Source organism: Manduca sexta, chromosome 28 (genome assembly GCF_014839805.1).
Source record: "Manduca sexta isolate Smith_Timp_Sample1 chromosome 28, JHU_Msex_v1.0, whole genome shotgun sequence".
In the NCBI taxonomy this organism is placed as follows: Eukaryota; Metazoa; Arthropoda; class Insecta; order Lepidoptera; family Sphingidae; genus Manduca; species Manduca sexta.
Window position 1 is genome coordinate 6,789,515 of NC_051142.1, and position 16,461 is coordinate 6,805,975.

The following is a 16,461-nucleotide window of genomic DNA, read 5'->3' on the forward strand; positions in this document are numbered from 1 at the left end:
TTGCAAATGGTAAATGTTTAAATTTGAAAAGTACATGATCTTTGTAAAATTATTTTGATATTTATTGGTTGTTTGTCACCTTTTAATTACATTTCTTAAGCACAAAATAGATCTTTTATTTTTTCCACTGATAAAAATATCTTTTCCAAGAACTGTTTTAGAGATTTTTATAATGTGATTTGTTATCTTAATTCTTGATAATATTGGCAATACCTATTTGACTACGAAGCATTAACAACTGTTCTGAGAGTTCATGCGATACACACGCGAGAAGTTCTAAGTATCGCACTTACAGCAGTGGTGTAAACTGTTTTTCGAAGCTTTGTCGCCATACCAGTGTGGTCGGCCTCGCTAGGCAATCTACCATACGTTACAATGTTCAACACGTCACCTCCAAGTAGTTTTTCTTTGTGTATCGCGCTCCACAGTCAACACCGGGGGAAACCCGCGAATGGAATACTGGAATCCCTCGGCTTAGCGATTGAGGGGCCTGGAGGAAAACTGGGAGAGGATATTTGGGGGTAGGAAAGGATCCTCTGTGGATGGACGGAGGAGAGAAGGCCAGAAAATGTTCGTGAGCCTTCACAGGCCTCAAAATGTAGTTAAAATCATAAGAAATACTTGTAACATAACGTGACACTGCATCGCTGTCCAACGGAACTAATCAATTGGGAATCACGAAACATTTCTGCAGCGCTTAGGAGATATTTAAGGATTGAAGTAGGAGGTAGGATGTGAGGAGATGATAGGTACTAGTGATGTAACGAATATTCGCATTCGCATTCGCATTCGCGAATATTCGCATATTTTTGGATATTCGCATTCGCATTCGCATTCGCAAAATTTCTGCGAATGTTTTGCGAATGTCAATATCAGAAAAAATATTTGAAGATAATAGGAGACTGCCTCGGTGGCATAGTTCTACTGCATGTGCGGTACGGCAGCGCTCTGAGGTCAACACAAAATGATTTCGTTTACTTTAATAAAGCCTAAAAATTCAATTCTCATTAGAACTTGTAACACAATAGCAAGTAAGAAATTAAAAGCATTTGAAAGAAACAAAAACAAATTCTTCTATAATTTTTTTTATCAGTCTTTACATAATTTTTTAATGTTTAGATAATTATCATCTTGAATAAATATCTAAAGAATATATTAAATAAACTAAAACAATATTCTTCTACAATAAACTATAACTCTTTCTTAAAACATACCAATTAATTAACTATTTAGCATAGAAAATTGGCGCCAAATTTGAACAAAAACTAAACATTCGCATTCGCATTCGCATTCGCGAATGTCGGTAGCAGATATTTGCATTCGCATTCGCGAATGTTCAAAAAATGACATTCGTTACATCACTAATAGGTACCTACTTACGAATGTATACGGAACACTCGTACCCAACCTATTTATCTACGGGCCGCAAAGAAATCGCAGTTATAGCGCCTTAGACAACCACATTAATTAATTGACGTATTTAGGTACTATTTAAGCGTTCAAAATCTTAGTCAAAGTTTTAAATTTTATTCATTTTCATTAAATGGTCACAAATTACTGAATAATGTTATTTTAGGCCTAGCATACTTACATTGTAAGTGATTTTGGGAAGTTTTGAAAATTTTTAGTTTTAGTAAATTTTTGAAAGTTATATGGGCCACTTGTTAAGACTCGGTGGGTCGCACGGAAATGCTCAGAGGGGACCATGCTGAGTATAGCTTGTGTAGAAGTTTCGGACTTCAAGAATATATCTAACAGTCTTTCCCATTTGGAAGAGGAATACTTACCTGTTCCTCTATACAAATAGAGGGCAACAAGCTGAAACTATTCAAATCCAGTACGATTCCTGGCAACAAAAGTCATCCATGAGATTAATCCGTTATAAGATAGATACCTAACTAATTATTTCCTACACAAATTAGATTTGTATGTATAGTTATTGAAGCAATAAAATGGTCAGTGGGGAACAATGCAACCATAAACTACACACATTTGTCCTCAGTGGAAGCAAAGAGATTACTGTGTACTACACAAAGTCGATTTGCATGTAAATGAAGCTTGTTAATTCCGCAATACAGTCTAATAGAGAATACGCTTCCTCTTTGTTTTGTTCCATTTAAAATGGGTCAACTTGCCTTAAAATCTAGTTTATCGTATGTTGACGTGAAATCCTTATAAACCTATTAAAGCCCGAGGTTTTGTACAGAATGTGCATACATACCTATAATACCTAATTTATGATTATCTATAACTTATTTAGAAAGTGGCAATAACAGGTCACAGTAGGTATAAATATTACCGTAGTTACTTAAATCAAATCTCGGGTGTTTTTTAGTTAAGTCGCAGTTTATGCATCTGGACTAGATCCTGAGTTAATTCGCTTGAAATTCTAAATACGGTGTCGTACAGCGTTCTTTTTTCTTGTGTATTCCATTTTCATTTATTTATCTACATGATCAATAAACACGTTTGAATTTGGGCCACGGCCCAGCTGTAGCTATAACACATAGGTGTGTTATGTGTTCAACTTGTTCGGGCGGCTTTACGTTGGGTCCTAAGACCGATGAGCCCAACATTATCGCCAAACCATTCCCCCGGGACCCGGACGGAAGCGGACATTCCATTTACCCAGAAAGAGGATTCTTTCATTTATATTCACGTCTACTTAATACATCGATCTATGGTATGGTATTAAATAATGTATTTTTTTCATGATATCTAAATCTATAAATTAAATTCATGATTCTTCAACATAATATTATAATGATAACATAGATAATTATGTTAGTGTTTCAGTATCTAATCATTTAAGTGGAAAGTGCTATTTCTGTTGGAGATATCCGTCATTTAATTTATCATAGTGAAGAAAAATAAAAATAAAGGAAATTTTCTTTTGCTTGCATCAAACGCCGAAATGAGAGAAGACTTTTTAGCGTCGGAACTCAAGAAATTTGTTTTCAGCTTCATGAAAGAATAAAGTTTTTGAATATTGATATCTTTTTCTGTGTAGACTGTAGGTATCTAATAAACTTTTAATGAAAAATGTTTTGAAGATCTTTAAGTGCCTAGATACTATTTGGGAAATCGAAGAGCAAAAAGCTATTCTCAGCTAAGTATAATAAAATATGCAGATTTACAATATATAGCCCAGTGGCGGCCTTAAGGTTGGAGGGTCGAACGGGTTACCGCTTAATTTGGCCTCATGCGATGTTCAACTGCGGAGGTTTTTTTAGGTCATCAGCTTGTTTTCCTACGCATCTCAAGCATCTTATTTATACTACACTTAATTGAAATCGGGGACCAGAATGGTTTGCTCCTACTCGGGGCTTCGCGCCGGCTCAGGCCACCACCAAGAGGATATTGAAGCCTCAATCATTATGCGGTGTCTCTGTGTTACTTGCGATAAACACAAATATGTTTCATGACATGGTTTATACTTTGTAGTATTGAAGTACCACAGAGCGTACGGAGCGGCTGCTCCAGACGTCAAGCGTCACAGGGAGCGACATTACGCTTGATGGCGAAAGCTTCTAGGTGTTCATGGCACCCTAAGCGTCTTTAGGTCATCCTAGGGCGCCAGGTCCTAAGGAAGGTGCCAAAAGCTTTTTAGGGGCGCCAGGCTTATACTTACTTGAGGCTTATAAAAAAAAGAGAAGAGGAGGCGCTTTTTTCTGGCGACTTTTCTTTTATATATTTAAGATGTAAAAGAAAACTCGCCAGATAATTATTTCGCTCGGGGTGCCCAAATAGCAAAGACGGGTCCTGAAAATACATACGTCTTTAAGCTTCCATCATTTAAGTAAGAAGATACTAACACAAACATAAGACGTACTTACCTAGTTGTTGTAGTATCTAAGATAATGTTTTCATAGTAAAAATTAATCTATACTTCTATACTTATAATAATTCTGTAGAGAGGTCAATTCTGTACATGAAATATATTTCCAAAATAACTATCAGGGGGTGATTAGGGATCGATACTGATGCCAAAAATGCAATTAGTAAAATTTTTGTCTGTCTGTATAACCGTTATAGAAACAAAAACTACTCGACGGATTTTAACGAAACTTGGTACAATTATTTTTCATACTCCTGAGCTGGTTATAGTATACTTTTCATCACGCTACAATTAATAAGGGCAGAGCAGTGAAGGGAAATGTTGGGAAAACGGGAGAAGTTATTCCATTGTTTAAGCTTCCGTCGCGTGTGCAACCTTAATGGTTAAAGCTACACAGAAATCATATATGACGGAAATGTTCTCCTTAAAATTATATAAAAAATATCCCACCCAATATGTCCCAATATGTCTATCTTTTATGGTTGACTCACAATAACACATGTAACTCCCGATAGCTTAGCAGTTCGAAGCTTTCTCATTATATTTGTCTACTCTTACGTTTATAACACTCTCAGTCATCCCTAATTAAAAAAGTTAACATTATTAAATATTCCAAAAAAAGAATCATAGAAATCGGTATAGAAACACCAAAGTTATACATGAAACACGCTAATAATAAGCCATCACGCGTGAATACTGGATCATGCTATAAGGATTATTTTTGTATATATACTTAGTCTGGCCATAAATACTGTTACACTTAATTATAAAAAAATATTACATTTGAATTTCGAATCTGTCATTTTTATACGATTGTTCATTGTGTTTTCTCATTTTGGCGCCAATACATTGTAAAATATTTTGCGATATTAAAATGGTGTGGGGTGATAAAGAGAACCGAATCGCTGTGATAGCATTACACAAAGTAGGTATGGAGCCAAATGCAATTTTTAAAACTCTCCATACACTTGGTATTAGTAAAATGTTTGTGTACCGGGCTATTAATAGGTACAATGAGACCTCCTCTGTTTGTGACAGAAAAGATCTGGCCGTCCACGTAGTGTTCGTACGAAAAAGGTGGTCAAAGCAGTAAGGGAAAGAATTCGAAGAAATCCTGTCCGAAAGCAAAAGATTTTATCTCGGGAAATGAAGATAGCACCTAGAACCATGTCGCGTATTTTAAAAGATGACTTAGGACTTGCAGCCTATAAGAGACGCACTGGCCATTTCTTAACTGATAATTTAAAGAAGAATAGGGTGGTAAAATCGAAACAACTACTGAAGCGGTACGCAAAGGGAGGTCACAGAAAAATTTTGTTTACGGATGAGAAAATTTTTACAATTGAGCAACATTTTAACAAACAAAATGACCGTATTTATGCTCAAAGCTCTAAGGAAGCTTCCCAATTAGTCGACAGAGTGCAACGTGGACATTATCCGACTTCAGTGATGGTTTGGTGGGGTGTTAGCTATGAAGGAGTGACTGAGCCATATTTTTGTGAAAAGGTATCAAAACATCGGCACAAGTGTATCAAGATACCATTCTTGAGAAGGTAGTTAAGCCCCTTAACATCACCATGTTCAATAACCAAGTATGGTCCTTCCAGCAAGACTCGGCGCCGGGTCATAAAGCTCGGTCCACGCAGTCTTGGTTGGAATCGAACGTTTCGGACTTCATCAGAGCTGAAGACTGGCCGTCGTCTAGTCCCGATCTTAATCCGCTGGATTATGATTTGTGGTCAGTTTTAGAGAGTACAGCTTGCTCTAAACGCCATGATAATTTGGAGTCCCTAAAACAATCTATACGATTGGCAGTGAAGAATTTTCCCATGGAAAGAGTGCGTGCTTCTATTGATAACTGGCCTCATCGTTTAAAGGACTGTATTGCAGCCAATGGAGACCACTTCGAATAAGCTTTTATATTTTTAATTGTTTTATATTTATGTATTAAACTGACACACTGTAAAAGTAATAAATGTTATTTGCAGTTAACAATTTTCTTTTTTCTTTATTACAATATTTATGGCAAGACTAGGTATATAAGGTCGCGAACGCACAGGCAGGCGGCTTGCTTGGCACCTAGAGGCTAGCGAATCACCTAGCGAGTAGTTTCGTAAAACGAACATTCTCGAACGTTCCCGACCGGCCTAGCAGCTAGGCGCCAAGCGCGCAGTGCGGCCGGTCGCGAACGTTCAGTAGTACATAGTGTATCAGAGCACTGATGGGTGGCACCGAAGAGCAATGACCTGTGGTGTTCCACAGAGCTCAGTCCTGGGTCCTGTCCTGTGGCACATCGGTTACAATTGGGTGCTCCTGTGCCAACCCTCAAGGCGTTGCTGTTGTCTGCTATGCGGATGACACGCGGATTTCAAATATTTTTAAATATAATTAACTAACTGCTTACCGGTTATTATTGTTTAAAATATCAAGATTTCAGGAAGGAATTCTCTCTTGACATATAGATATAAGAACCTAGTTCAGGAGAATGTGTGAATGAATTTGAAAACCTAAAATGCATTATCTTTTTCATCGTTTAGAAATACTTTTGTAATAAATATTATCAGTTTTATTTTTATTCTTTATTCTAGGTTTTAGTTCGAAGTTTGCTTGTTCATGAAAGGATTGTGTGTCTGGTCACTTGATACAGTTTATGTCGCCACCAACGAGTTTATTTATTGGACAGACAGTAGTTTCGGTGTTAAACACACAACTTTAGCGTTCATCGACTTTTTTAGTTGCAATTCTAAATATAATTCTGTCTAATTGTGCTCTGTTTAGCGATGAATGTTATTTATACAGAAATTTAGTTATTTTCTATTTATATTATTATCAATTGTTAAAAAGGATTTACATAATAAAAGTTTATTCTTATGTTTTAAGTGCTTTACTGTATCAAATGGATATGAATTAACATAATACAAACTTAATCTATAAATAATAAAAAATAATTCTTAGTTATAATTTTTTTAATACCAAATGTGTATAATATAAACGAATGTAACGTGAAGCACTTAAGCTGTAACTGAAACGTACAATTTGCCATTTCAAGCTCTTTCATCTGCATGTTTAAGTAGCTGTTAGATTCACTAAACGCTTAAACTATTGGAGAAGAGACGCGCAGCGATATACACAAGTGATTTACTAGTTTCAGTTAATTCATTCAATTAGTTCTGGATTAGTTGAATTCAGGATTAAATCAACTTAGTGCAGAATACTTTAAGACTTATTTTAAAGTAACTTTATTAAAACGTAGTTACTTACATATGTGTGATATTTAAACGTTGTAGCGTATGCAACGGAATTTTTTAAAAGGAATAATTTTTTCCCGTTGTTGCAATATTTTTCATTGATGGTCCGGTCTTATTGGTCTAAGTGTGATGTTATATAAGGTGCGTTGGGGTTAAATCGGACGCTTTTTCAACGTGTTTAACAGTGTTCTCGAAATATTTTTTTACAAGAATTCTATAGATGTTATCATAATGAATTATTAACTTACCTATATGTTATTAAATATACTAAATGGTATTTTTTTTTAATTTCTTAAATATAACAGTTAATGTTTTATAAGGCTTTGTAAGAGTACCTTACTTTTAGAAATGTGTGAGAAAGATAGGACCTTCACAGGTATAGTTCGGACTACTCACTAAAACCGTCTATGTTAAAGGGATTCTAAAATCCATAAAAAGAGTATATTCTGATCTAGATAGTCATTTATAAATATTAAAAAAAAAAAAATTCGTAAGATATTTTTAGAAGCGAACTTTGTTTTTTTAATAGTTCTAGGCATGTGATCTTACCCCTCATGATTGACACTGTAGATATTTTCAAAAATATTCGAAAAAATAGTACATATACGTGTAAATAAATAACAAATAAACAAAATTGATCATTTACCTGAGCTAAAAAAAATTACAACATTACTGAGTTCAGATGTTTTCGTGTGTAAATTTTGACACAAACTTGCAAAAGTGCTAGATCGATCGATTTTTATCCGTTCTTTAACGACAAATAATTGTATGCGTAAAGATCGGATCTCAGGGAATATAGGTGTTTAGACAAATTTGAATAAACAAGTCACAAGATTTATTTCCTTTATGATACTATATAACTACAAAATTAATTGAAAACAGTAAATACTAAATTAAAATTAGGCAAATTCTTGCATGGGGTTAATCCGGATCTGCTAGGGAACGACGAAATAACGATATTCTGTTTGTTAGCACCGTAAACATTATTTACTTGATGGAATCACTCATGTGAACTAGTGGAACGTAGGGAACAAGATGGGGTCGAAGGTATTTATGTCTAAAAACAAAAATTATAACACAATTGCAAGTTATTTGATTTATACGATGTTACACCTCCTACGATCTTACCCCAACGCGCCTTAGCCAATACCCTTTCTCGATAAATAGCCTATCCAACATTAAAATATATATATTTTTTAATTCGAACCAGTAGTTCCTGAGATTAAAGCATTCAAACAAACAAATTCTTCAACTTTATATAATAGTATAGATTAGTAAGTATGCCAAAATGCGCTGTTCTCATTTTAATGTCAATTTTAAACAAAAATAGAATTAAGATGAGATCGAATGAAAAACTTAAAAACGTACTCGTTATGTATGTATTATGACGAATTACTGCATTATATACTTAGTTAATAATATCAGCCCTTTTTTATATACTGTCCCACTGTTGGGCACAGACCTCCTCTACTAGTGAGAGGGATTAGGCCTTAGTCCACCACGCTGGCCTAGTGCGGATTGGTAGACTTCACACACCTTCGAAATTCCTATAGAGAACTTCTCGGATGTGCAGGTTTCCTCACGATGTTTTCCTTCACCGTTAAAGCGAACGATAAATTCACAAAAAAAACGCAAATGATTTTTTAGAAAAGTCAGAGGTGTGCCTTTGGGATTTGAACCTGCGGACATTCGTCTCAGCAGTCCGTTCCACACCCAACTAGGCTATCGCCGCTTTTTTTTTATATATACTTAGTCGATGACTTGTTATTATTATTTATTTATCTTTATACTGTTGAATGTCAATAGTGCATTAAAATATATATTATAGTCTTTACCTATTACGTATCTTATCTCCCCATTTTACGATACCGCCGGATCGATGGAGCCCCGAGAGATATTAGTTAGGCGGTCTGTCGTAAAACCAAGCTTGAAGCCATAATATCTAAGCAAAATTCGTAATCAATTAAAAAGTATGTTGTGTTGAACCTATATTGGAGTAAGAAAACGGTAGTTAGATGACAATAAATGTTAAATCATAACTTACACAGGATTGTGAATTTAGTGTCATTATTAAGTTTCCCTCAAACCTTATCAATCAGTAAACTAGGTACAGAATCAATTTGTTGATAGAGTTTCTGCAATATTTTAGATCATCGAGTTTACCTATTCCAGAGGGTATCGGTCGTACCTAACATAGTTTTATGTGCGACGTAGTTTTAGTTTCGTATATGGAATAACCACGTTGAATTGCAAAAACGGAACGCTTCTACGATTCTAGGCATTTTCAGTAACATCACTCCACTCCTTAATTCAACCCTTATTATCAGATGATTACAAAAATCGGTTTTGGACTGAAAAAAAATACGTTTAAGTATCTATCTATCATACTAGCTTTTGCTCGCGGCTCCGCCCGCGTTATAAAGTTTTTCAGGCTAAAGTTTTCCATTATAAAAGTAGTAGTTTCCCGGGAGCCTATGTTCTTCCCAGGGTTTCAAACTGTCTCCATACCAAATTTTATCTTAATACGTTGGGTAGTTTTTGAGTTTAAGACGTTCAGGCAAACGGATGCAGCGGGGACTTTGTTTTATAATATATTTTTTTAGAACTTTTTAAGAGGAATAATCCCGTCATACATCATTGTTGCATAACTTTAACCGTTTACGCAGCGCACGCAACGGAAGCTCTCAAAACTAATTAATTGTCCCCGTATTTGCAACATGTTTCATTACTGCTCCGCTCCTATTGGTCATAGCGTGATGATATACAGCCTATAGCACCCTACAAATAAAGGGCTATCCAACACAAAACGAATTTTTCAGTTCAAAGTGGTAGTTCCTAAGATTAGCCATTACTGCTCCGCTCCTATTGGTCATAGCGTGATGATATATAACTTAGAGCACTCCACAAACAAAAGGCTATCCAACGCAAAAAGAATTTTTCAGTTTGGACCGGTAGTTCCAGAAATTAGCCATTACTGCTCCGTTCCTATTGGGTATAGCGTGATTATATATAGCCTATAGCAATCCACGAATAAAGGGCTATCCAACGCAAAAAGAATTTTTCAGTTTGGACCGATAGTTCCTAAGATTAGCCATTACTGCTCCGCTCCTATTGGGTATAGCGTGATGATATATAGCCTATAGCACTCCACGAACAAAGGGCTATCCAACGCAAAAATAATTTTTCAGTTTGGACTGGTAGTTCCTGAGATTAGCGCGTTCAAATAAACAAACAAACAAACTCTTCAGCTTTATATAAAAGTATATAAGTATATATAGATTTAATAATGTTAACTTTTTTAATTAGGGATGACTGAGAGTGTTATAAACCTAAGAGTAAACAAATATAATGAGAAAGCTTCCAACTGCAAAGCTATCGGGAGTAACACGTGTTATTGTGAGTCAACCATAAAAGATAGACATATGCTGTCGTGGGATATTTTTTACATAATTTTAAGGAGAACATTTCCGTCATACATGATTTCTGTGTAGCTTTAACCATTAAGGTTGCACACGCGACGGAAGCTTAAAAATTGAGTAACTTCTCCCGTTTTCCCAACATTTCCCTTCACTGCTCCGCTCCTATTAATTGTAGCGTGATGAAAAGTATACTATAACCAGCACAGGAGTATGAAAAATAATTGTACCAAGTTTCGTTAAAATCCGTCGAGTAGTTTTTGTTTCTATAACGGTTATACAGACAGACAGACAGACAGACAGACCGACAGACAGACAGACAGACAGACAGACAGACAGACAAAAATTTTATTAATTGCATTTTTGGCATCAGTATCGATCCCTAATCACCCCCTGATAGTTATTTTGGAAATATGTTTCATGTACAGAATTGACCTCTCTACAGATTTATTATAAGTATAGATAGAAGATATAGATAGATAGACAATATGACGCCTCGATGTGGTTAGAAAATACTGTTTAAGACCCTAACTTGCTTAAGGCGCAATTTTATCTGAAGATGGAGCATTTGCTACGGAAAACTTGAACTAACGTTCCGTAAACATATATCGTCTAAATATCTGTTACATATGCTATTATTAAATAGCTTAGGCCTGAAAATTTTGAATCATTGAATGTCATTAGGATCCCATGTATTCACGTGATGGAACTAAAATTACTGTATTATGGGTGCCTTAGATGCACTTTTGGTTAACCCTTCGAGGATACAAGCGTGAACTTGTACAAGTATCACATATTATTTCGAGCTTCGCGAGCCAAGGATATTTTACGAATTAATAGTTTAGTTAAATGAACTAAAATATTCCAAAGAAACGTGGGAACTTGTGATTAGACGAGAACTCTGTGAAAATTTGAATAGATTTAACGTAATAAGGTTGAGAAATTGAAATCGGTAGCATTTACATCAAACACTCACGCTCTCCAAATAACAGGATAACTTATTAAACTTTCATTAAATTTATCCGAGAGTTGAAAGCAAGAATATTTAAAGATCTAAGATGGTTTCAAAGAGATTTTCAGAGATGTCGTAATTGATATCAATTAGGGTTGCGCTGGCGTTGGTTGGCCGCAGGCTCGAACACAATAGGCTATCTCTACCAAGATATAGCCTCGGGAAACTCTTCTCTTTCATTCGACGAGATCGGCCTTCTGATAAATTGTTTTTGGCGAACTTCGTTAATTCCATGTGGAGGCGCTATTATACTGGATAAATAGAGAGTTGATTTAACAACTTTAATTTATATTCCATTCGCATTGATCTTTTGTTATTGTGGAATAGAAAATTACAAATATTTTTACTGCCTAGGAATGGTATAGTTGGAGTCCAAATGAACTTGCTTGCTTGATAGATATGTATCAACAATTTTTAATATGTAGGAACACTACATCGGTCTAGTATCTGAAATATAGATAATTTATAGAAAATCATATTTTCTTGCTTTACGGGCTTGTGATGTGGTGTGTCCTATTCTTTTGATGATAAGGCCTGCCAACTCTTTGCCGAAGAGGCACAAAGCCAAGACATTGAACTTTAAAAAGTCACGAAATTAAAAAGATGACAGCCTTATATATAACAGTTCATATTGTAAATAATTATAATTACTAGAATAAGTTTTTGCAAATGGTACACGACAGCAACAATACGAATTTAACTATTCATAGACATTTTATAGCATTCACATAAAAAGCCGAGAGAAGTTAAAAAAATACCATATTGGAATAAATTTGTTTAGATTTGCTTTAATTTAATAATAAACGGCCGAGTCGGTTCGTATTTTATGGAGATTTAAACGGTGGTAGGGCAGCTCTCGTGAATATGGAGAGGTAGTTAAGAGTTTTAACGACCAAAGGCTTAGCGTATCCACTGAGCAGTTCTTCATGTAATCTAGGGGAGTTCTCGAATGTCTCTTTAAAAAAAACTCTTCACTAGAATAACATTGGATTTAAGTACGCAAACACTTTAATGACCAAAACTCTGGTTTTATGATGTCGCAAGTTTAAAATGATCTCACGTGAATATAGTAACATCACCTTTTATTTTTTTTGAAAGGAAATTATCTATGTTATCAAGTTTGTGATACAATTATTTTCGATTGGTAGTATGGAAAGATAATTTATAGCTATTATTGAGAACGATTTTACATTTGTTTGTTTTTATGAGTTGTAACAATTTTTTATAAGATTTTGGCTTATAGTAAGACTTAGTTTTGTATAGATTTTGACATCGTCTAAACGTCTACCAATTTTTAAACCTTATTAAAATTCAGCTGCTATGAAGGTACCCGTTATATTTTGATATAATGTTTTGTAACTCAACGGAATAGCGCTCACTCCACAATGTAAACATGGTGCCAAACTCGTCATAGAATATAGTTCCAACTTCCAACGTGATTCAGGGTGAACAGTGTGTACATTCAATAAGGAAAGTTGGCACTCTGGTGGCTAACTGCAGCGACTCTCGTTGGCTTAATTTAGATTGAACTGTAATTAGTAATTAACATCAGGCGACTGGAGTCACTGTCCAAGTTTTAATTATTCATATTTCTCATTATTGTAAGTTACGTTATATGTACTCGTAATCGACTAAAAGTTTATACCATAATTCTATTAAATATCACTAGCGCTTATGAATTGTAAATTGTAAATAGAGCGCATGCCGGTATTTAGATATAAATGAGTAATTTTATTGAAATAAAACTAAAAACTATTTAAACAGATTTTATCGCGGTTTTTTAGTATATAAAAAACAGTTAATAGTTTTTAGTTTTATTTCAATGTCTAACATTCGCGTAAACATGAGTAATTTTAGTTCAGAAAATTTTGACTAACAGACGTCCAGTGATTAACGTTAGGAATGATGAGTTAAGGCGATTATAGTGGATCCCCACCGGGTTGGTTGCGGGTGGCTGGGCACCAATTCGGTGTTAGGTACACTTCAAAATGGCGACGATCTGTCGGCAGCAGTTATATTCAGCTATCCATTTAAAATTAAAGATCTTTTAAAATTCAGTTTTAATTATCTTTACTAAATTGTATCTTGAAACCAAAATAACAAATCTTTCATTGAAAATCGTATGATAACCTCAAAAACTCATATTCTTCAACCAGACTTTCATAGATTTTTTTATTACAAGCGTATATTAACAAAGCACTCCCACTGCTCCAGTAATTAAATTCTTTCTTTCATAACCAGGTTAGTAAAGAAATTGTTGGAGAAAAATGTTAAAAATCCTTATGATGGCGAACATCAAAGTTGTTTATAACAGGAGCACAATGCCAGTAAAGTAAATAGGTACCTCCTATATTATGGTTATGTTTTAAAACATGCGGACGTGAAAGACAAGTGCTTACGCGCCGGAGTTTATAAGTTTTGTACAACATTTTGTATAGGTGGGGCGTCGGTGCCTACTAACTTTCTTTTGACAAATTTTCCCGATATCGGCACGGAGGCGTATATGAAATGTTATTTGCGAGATCTTAGTATGTGCCAAAATAAATATTACGTAGTTTGATTTCGGCGTAGAAAGTTCGTCGGGAAAATTGGGAAACTCCAATTTAGGAAGTATTTTGATTTTATTTTGCGTTATTTAAGGGAAAACTTTATTTTAGGAACATTATATTATATTTAAGTACATTTGACTTTTAATATTATCCGATTACTTGGAATAAATAGAAAAGTGTAGGATAACTACTATTATTTCTACTACTTACCTACGTTTGTTTAGGTACGGGCACATTGGTAAGTTTGTGCAAACTTTGCATTCTTTGCTGCCTAGTCTTCATAGTATTTCGATCGCATTACAAAATTATTTATGTTTCATAAGATTGCAGAAGATATTGGTCTTCAGAGAACATCTGTGGTGTAGCCAGAGGACGTGTACTTCCTGCGATCTTGATTCAGGGAACCAGGACGGCAGCGTGCTTCACACCATATAGGGCCAGAACTATGAATGTTGAATAAGTTAAACAGTATTTATTTCGGCTAGATTTTATCGATTATATAATAAATCACAGGTACGATCGGGCATGGGTAACTGAATAACTTTGGAATGGTAATAATAAATTCCTACTTACCTTTGATGAATTGCAGCTTTAACTTTGTTTCCGCGGATAACAGACTACCATTAATCTAAAATTAATACAGTAGCCTAGGTTCGTGGTTTCCAACAAAATTGTTGGAAGTTACAACACTTATCACACCATTAAGCAAAGAAAAAAATGTCTGGCTGATTTCACTTGGACCGCATTGTAGTCACTAATGTGTCCAGGGAATTCAAATTCTCACACTAAGAAAACAATCTGGATATGTAATCATATTACAAAATACAAGCAACAGATGTATCTAAAGCAAGTGAATCGGAAATAAAATTAATAGGTTAACTAGCGCCAAAGCCCTACGATCTTCGAGGCGAGATCGACTCGGCGACTCAAACGAAATTGAGTATTGGAAATAGGATTAGATTAAGTCTTTTATAACTGCAACTGGGACCCTGCATGGTGCTAGGTTAGATATTCTAATGCATTTCAATTTTGTTGGCTTTCGACCAACGTTCGATTTAAAAGTGGTTCTTGGTAGTGAATGTTATTGTTAGGCGCTGTTTACACTTAACAGACATCTATTGGTATGTTTCTTCAGCATGCGATTATAGCATCAATTGCGTTTACGATGGTTACATTAAAGTATACCGAAAATTTTACGTGCGGATTGGTTGTATGGATACTATGCTCTAAATTTTCTTATTAGTGTTTTTACTTATTACAATTTTGTGTATTATATTATTTAGGATTTTACCTAAATAGAGTATTTTTTAAATAATGAGTACCTATTATTAGATAAAGCATCTTCATATAATATGACACATCTCAGGTAATGACATTGCGGTGTCATATAGGAGATATTTCTACTTGGAAGTCCTGGGTTGTTGATACTAGGTACTTGCGCTTACCATCAGACGACCATCAAAATACTTTAGCTCGATAAAAATACAAGTATACACTTATAAAATTAAAATCGCCATACAAGTTCTATTCAGACCGACTCACGTATATAACATTAATAATGTGGTGTCCGAAACAACACGCGTCCAGAATAATAAACTACGGCAAGTTATAAACGAAAATAATAAACTATTGGGATTTTGGGAGAGATTATAGACAGTTTTACCACTTGTGTTGATTGAATGTGGAGCTAATGTTTTTGTTGTGGTCTTAATCAATATAAGTCTGCTTACTTATATTTAAGAAATTGTTAAAACATAGTCACGTTTTTTGTGAAAATATAAAAAAATACTGCTGAGAGTAATTTGGAAATTTAACACGTCGCTATATAATTAACTAATTACTTGTTTTGATATCGTTATAAGGCCAATTACTGGCATAGTCAGATTATGCTTGTTTGTATTACTTTCACCGGCGACTTTTTCTTAGAAAGATTTGTGATCAACTAGGAAAGAAACATTTCCAAACAATTTGCATAGCTACGTCACGGAAAAATTTATGATTGAAGATTGGAAACAATATGAACTATCTAAAGCTTTAAAGCAATTTGAACCTTATAGCATACAGTGTGAAATAAATAATATAGTTATTGTATGAATTAGTAAATATTAATTGTGGTTCACAAATTGTATTCCCATTTAATTTCTTGAATACTTTAAGTATCGACATGAGTTTATACTATGTTTACAGAACAAATTGTTGCCAATATTTCTCTAAATTTCAAACGCCATTTTTCCTTTGCCTTTTCACAAAATAAATTAACAAGGACAGTTATTATAACAATGTGTCCTCAGGGTACAAATAAATTTGCTAAATATGAAACAAACTCAAAATATAAACAGAAGATAAGAACATATTCTAATTAAATTGGACGGGCAATTATAATAATAGGCTTTTGTAA